This window comes from Buceros rhinoceros, unplaced genomic scaffold (genome assembly GCF_000710305.1).
Source record: "Buceros rhinoceros silvestris isolate BGI_N320 unplaced genomic scaffold, ASM71030v1 scaffold16255, whole genome shotgun sequence".
NCBI classification, from domain to species: Eukaryota; Metazoa; Chordata; class Aves; order Bucerotiformes; family Bucerotidae; genus Buceros; species Buceros rhinoceros.
The window spans coordinates 9337-15436 of record NW_010412621.1 but is presented as its reverse complement, the minus strand read 5'-3'; positions in this window follow the sequence as shown (position 1 = coordinate 15436).

Here is a 6100-nt window from a genome sequence, read left to right as displayed (position 1 = left end):
GGAAACAATAGATTCCTCCCAGTGAAGACGTTCCCAATTCAGCACGAGAACCTGATCCTTACAGAATTGTGACACGCAGTCAAGAAAGCAGTAATGAAATTTAAAGCATGGTGTCTTTAATATGTCAAATAAGAATTCTTTATATAATTTCTGTTGTGTTGTGATTTTCAAAATATCACTATTTGGAACATGAGAAGAATATTACTATAGATTAAGGTTTTTTCTATGTTTGTAAAGAAATTTCAAAAGCAATTTCAAGGATGCAGCTGAATTCAATTTTCTGTAACAGTAGCTCCAAGCATCTGAAAATGAGCATTCAGCTACTTCAGATTTGATACCTGAGCTAGAATGCCACTGGCTTCATGCGTAAATTTAATATGAAATAGCGATGCTGTTCCAAGGACAGCCTTTGGAAAAGTGCAGAAGTCTAACTTACAAAAATCTTTTACAACGCTGGTGCTAGAAAGTGCGCTATTAATCGAGTTTTTCTGAAACCACAAGGTCATAAAGCATCACTTTAAAAATGTCTGTATATTACAGGTATCACAAACACAGATTAAACCAGTATTTCTCCAGGATCATATATTAGAAGTGTAATAAAGTTTCTTCTTCTTCTTCTTTTGCCTGTGCTGGGAAAACATCATCCGTAACAATGGAGCACAACAGAAATAGGAAAGAGGATGGTTTTGTGCCTTTAAGAGGTGGTAGAAGTAAGTACTATCCCCCATGACATCTCCTGGGGTTTTTCTTTTCTCTTGTGAGCTACCTCAGTGCAAGGCCTCTGTTTCTTTTTTTAATCACACTGAGCACATGATGGTGCTTATTCAATAATAAATGTACCTGTGTGGAAAAAAGAAAGTGAATCCTCTTCATCTTAAGAAAAAGGGCAGCTCGAATGGAGGAAAAAGAATTTTTTTTTTCAGTTTCTAGCCTAATATAAGCAAATGTTAAGCTCTTTTTTTTTTCCTCCCCCAAAAACCAGATCATTAATATAATGGATGCCTACACCTGTATTTCAGCATCTGAATAGACAGATTTTTCAGGACTGTTGAGCATCAAGCATCCTGGAGCATCTGCTGAAAACTTGGCTGCTTATTTAAACTCCGCCTGTAAACAATTTTGAAAGTTATTAGGCAGATCAGACTAATTTACAGACCTTCTGTTCATACCAAAACGAAGACATCTTCTGTGCCTTCTACGTTTTATTGCACATGGATTTTCTGGTGCTGTAGAGCTTAATCTAAAAGATCTTCCAGAGAAGTCGGTGGTGGTATAAACCAGGAGCAAGCTGGCAGGATTCAGTCCGGTGGATCTTTTTTTAAATGCAAGCAGAATTAGAGAATTTGTAGCTGCATATTCTCCTATTTAAAAAAATGTATTTTAATGTCTTCTGACATTGAAGGTAAGTGTTAAATACAAAATACTCTGTGCTGGCAGAGTTTGAGTCTGAAGGTTGTGCCCTCAGTTAATGCTCTCAGCATCAGAGGTGTTTCTTTTAGTCTGGAAATGGGTGAATCTTGGTGCACTTTCAGATACTTCTTTTGGAGTCTGGAGCAAATGCACTAAGGGGAGCTCTCGCTGAAATTTCATGGCGCTAGACTTACAGAAGAACAGAAGTGAGGTCCAGATTGCGTTTAGATGTGAAATCGAGCAGTCTTCAGTGCCAGTGTTCTGGGAAAGCATATTGTGCAGAGAAAAAGCTGTGAACTTGTTTGAAATATGTTGCTTGAGTGAGACTTTTCTGCAGTCCTTGGTACGTATTTATTTATATCATCAAAGTATCTCAGAAATACTACTCATACACCAGGCCTCTTTTGTGCAGGGCACTGTTCTTGGTCTGGGACTTGCACCACTGCAAAACAAGCTTCCCTTCCTGAGCCATTCTAAATCAATAGGACAGGGGTCATTCTAGCAGGACTTGATGCCGGTTCTAGCCCCGTCGTCTTCAGCTAGCAGTCATAGCTGGAAACTGCAGCTCCGGCACTTGATTCCTGATTGGGGAAGTTTTAATGGATCCATTCCCTCTCCAGGCACATTTAACATCTGTATGGATACAGCAGATGAACTGGTCCGACACAGATGTGCATCTGCTGTCCTTCGTGTATGACGAAACTCTTGCCACCAGCATGGCCTTGCACTTGGAAAAGCTAAATTAATGAATAAAGCTGAACTCAGTCAAGACCAGATAGAGAGTGACAGGCAGAGGAAAGCGTTTGGAACAATCCTCCAGCATGGTGAAACTTCCATTTATGGTGCTTCCCAGCCTACCTCCAGGATAGCTCAGCAATTTTGGAAAAGTACTTGAGTGAGAAGATTGTGACAGTACGCTCTTGGAGACAGTGGAGTAGCAGGTCCGTCTGTGTGGGAGACGGAGCCTTCCCGGGAGCCACCTCAGAACTGGGGGGTTCTTCCCAACTAGCAAAGGGCCATAGATAGAGAGCTTCAAACATACACCATCAACACACCAGCTTCAGACAAGCAGATGGAACTGTATCGCCACAGAACACTGGGGACGAGGAGAGTGGCAGGTAGGCTCGAGTACTTCACGCCTGACGGTGAGTACAGCAGATAGGCACAGTAAAAGAAGATATGCCAGGGAGCAGAACGGGGGCTCGCTTTGCAGTTCCTGCCTATAGGAGCCTCTGTGAAGTTCTAAATATGTCCTTGCCCAAACAGGTGTAAATCGACAACGGTTCGTGCAGAGCAACTGGATCATAACTCAGAAAATCGTCAGACCTAACAGAAGCTTAGTGTAAGTAAGAATCAAAGGGGTTGAGTGCATATTTTGCAAAGTAACAGTGTTGACTTAAATTCAGTAAAATCAAAGAGTGGACAACTCTTCTTTAAAAGCAGAAAAATGATAAAATTTAAGTGACTGGATTTTTATTTAACTCGGTCTGACAGAGGGAGTTTTAACTATAAATAAACCCTCCCCTGTTTCGAAACACAAAGCTGCAGACTGCAGACTCTGAATACGAATCCAGCTTTGCAGAGAAAAATGCAGAGGTAAAACATAAACAGTTACAGGAGAAATAGAAGTTTTCTTCACCTGTGATAAGTTAGCGTATTTACTGTAACTACCTGAGGGTGTGTCTCTGCTGTGTGCAGTTTGGTATAAATCAGAGTCCTTCCCTTGCCCTGTGTGTAATATCTCTGGAATAACTGTTCATAAACTTCTCCACATCCATCGGAGTACGCCTGACCTGAAGGAGGTTATCTGTGAATCTACGAACTCCTCTGGTGCAGCTGGAAAAGCTCGTATGTCCCAGGAGAGGAAGAACTGCAATTTGCAGCCCTCACCGATTTTAGCTGGTGGAGCGTACGTGAGGGCTGTCAGGTGCCTGGAGGCAATTGCAACCTCTGCTGGAGGATTTCATGCAACTTACAGCTCCTGTCAGGCACCTGAAGGTAACAAGGATCCTCTGGGGTCATTTACAAAACCTCTGCTCACCGTCTGACCCAGCCGCATTTCAACTTAGGAGGTCAGGCTCCAGCACCTGGGAAGCCATAGACCTCCACCAGTCCAGCAAAAAGAGTATCGTGGTCCTTTGTGGGAGCAAAGCAGTTCCAGCACACAGCCCAGAGGCATCAGACACGTGTTTTCACCGGCACCCCATTCAAAATCATGGTTGTCTCACCAGGGTTATCACCCGGTGGGATATTACCAAGGGGGAGGAAGGGAATAGTACAGAAGGCTCTGAAATGCCCCGTGTGTTAAAACAGTCACTGGAGGTTCACGATGAAACAAGGGAAAGCAGCTTTCATGGGGACTTTTCTCTAAAGGTCCATCTTCAAAAGAAACAACAGGGATTCTGGCAGCTGGAGGCTTCATGAAAATCTGTCATACGTGTCAGCTGTACCATTTAAAAGACTGTTCAAATGGTTTCATTCCCTTGAGGGTTTATTTCTGCTGCGCCTTTGAAAATACCTTCCTCTTCCACACAATTTCTACTGAAAACTCTTGGGGGGTAGTAAACTATCCTAAGTAAGCTACCTTAAGTGTCTGTCTACTGATACATTGCGTTTTAATTTCTTTACATCTAAGAGAATATGAGGGGACGAATTAATTTAAAAATGTTCTAAAGCAAGGAACTTGCCAGCCTGGCTCCTATCCAAACCGTGCGATCTTTACTACCACACATCTCAAGTAGGTTGCTCCATCCTCTGCTATTTTCTCGAAGGACTACTGAACGGATAACATATGTGAGAGACTTGCCCAACATCACTCTCCAGCAGTAATCCAAAAGGAGCTATATTCCATGTTTTGTTCTCCACCCCAAGAGGAGGAGTATTTCTTCCGCCTCTACCACACCAGGCGGGGCAGGGGCTTCGGGGGTCCCTGCACAGTTCAGCCGGAGACACTCTCCTGTGGCTGCCTACTAAACCCGTGAACACCCGCCACCTGAACGGGACCGCGCAGCCAGCACACACACTACCCTCGCGTCTGTAGTTCGCGTGCCTGTTTCTGGTGGTGGGGGGGGTGTATTTGGGTGTTTGAAGGTGCCGGTCACACTTTTGGTTAGAAACGGGGCTGCAGGAGCTCATTAAGCATGCAGGTGTCTTGTCAAAGAAGAGTCACTTAGAAAGAAGATGCCGCTCTGCGTCCGGAGCAGGGGAGCCCTATCAGCTGCACGTGGAGCTGTGCTCAACTGCTGAAGCTGAGGGCAAGAGCAAATGGCAACAAACTGAAAAAGAAAAAGGACTGATACATTTTCAGTTTTCCTCGTGTTGTTTATACTGTGGAAATGTAGAACAAATTTAAACCTTAGTGTAGCTCTAAACCTGTATATAATACCTAGAGAAAATGAGACATTTTAGTCAGTAATACCAGAAAAATCAATTAAAAAAAAAAAAACCACACGCACACAAAAAAAGCCAGACACCTTTGGCCACGGCAAGTGAGTGAAATCAAACTACCAATGGCTGGGAAGCCTGGGAGAGGCAATGCGTGTTATCGGTCCCAGGCTGTTCTTTGCAGCTGTAATCTTCCCCCCAAAGATAAATCCCACGTTAGGCTGCCTAAAGTAAACAAGCCTACGGAGGCATTTTGCTCCCTTGATGAATAAAAACCTGGCTATAAAGAAGTGGAGCAATCCCCTTTCTGTGTTACAGGCTGGGTAAGAAAGCAGCTCTTTCCATCCCCTGCAGCAGCGCTCACGCCGACTTGTGCTTACCTTTTAAAAGCCGTTAAAACCGGTATCAGCACGATGCGAGGCGATTCCAACACGTGTGTCACCGCATGCATGTCTGCTTCACCATCAGCATGTATGGCTCATCATCTGTCTGCTCTGAACAATAACTGTTGGGTTAGCAGCCTTTTCACTTGTAAATGTAAATATTGTATCTAGAACACAATATTTGAAATACAAAATACAGTGTTATTAAGACAGCACTCACACATCAATTCTTGTGTGACTATAATTTGTGAAATGCCTTAGGAGGGGCTTATAAATAAAGTATAAGGTGTTATTATGAAATACATTTTAACCAAATGCACAGAAATGCCTCATTGGTATTGAAATCAATAGCAAAACTCCCACTAATTTCAGTGGTAAAAAGAGGCGACCCTCGGAAATTGCTGCGTTACGTTGAGCAATACATTACAGCAGATTTCAATCTTCACGAGCAACACAGCCCTACAAGAAGAAAGGGGATGAAAATGGGTAATAGAGGCTGTTCAGAGCATGCTGAAGATCCTCATTTCCCACTTGCACGGCTGGTAGCGGTGTCTGGTGAGGCAGCACGTCCCCACACAGCCACACGCGACCCCCCCTCGCCCGTTGGCAGCAGCACAACGAGGCGGGCTGGGCGCTGGGGCTGCTCCGGGGCTCGCCTGGCCCCCAGCGAGCAACCGGGCACTGGCACTGGTGCTCAGGAGTGGGAGCTTCCGCACGCTCATCCCTGCGTCCCAGCCCACCCTGGGGAGAAGGCTCTTGACGGGGCTGCGGACACAACGTGCGGTGCAAGGCACTGAACCCCACTGAGCCCCCAGCACGCACAGCAGCAGCTCTTCAAGGCAAGCGACGCTCTGGGGACCAAATGCCCCGACTTCTTCCCGATGTGCAGCCAGCCAGGGACTTTTCCCCGCCGACCTCCTTCC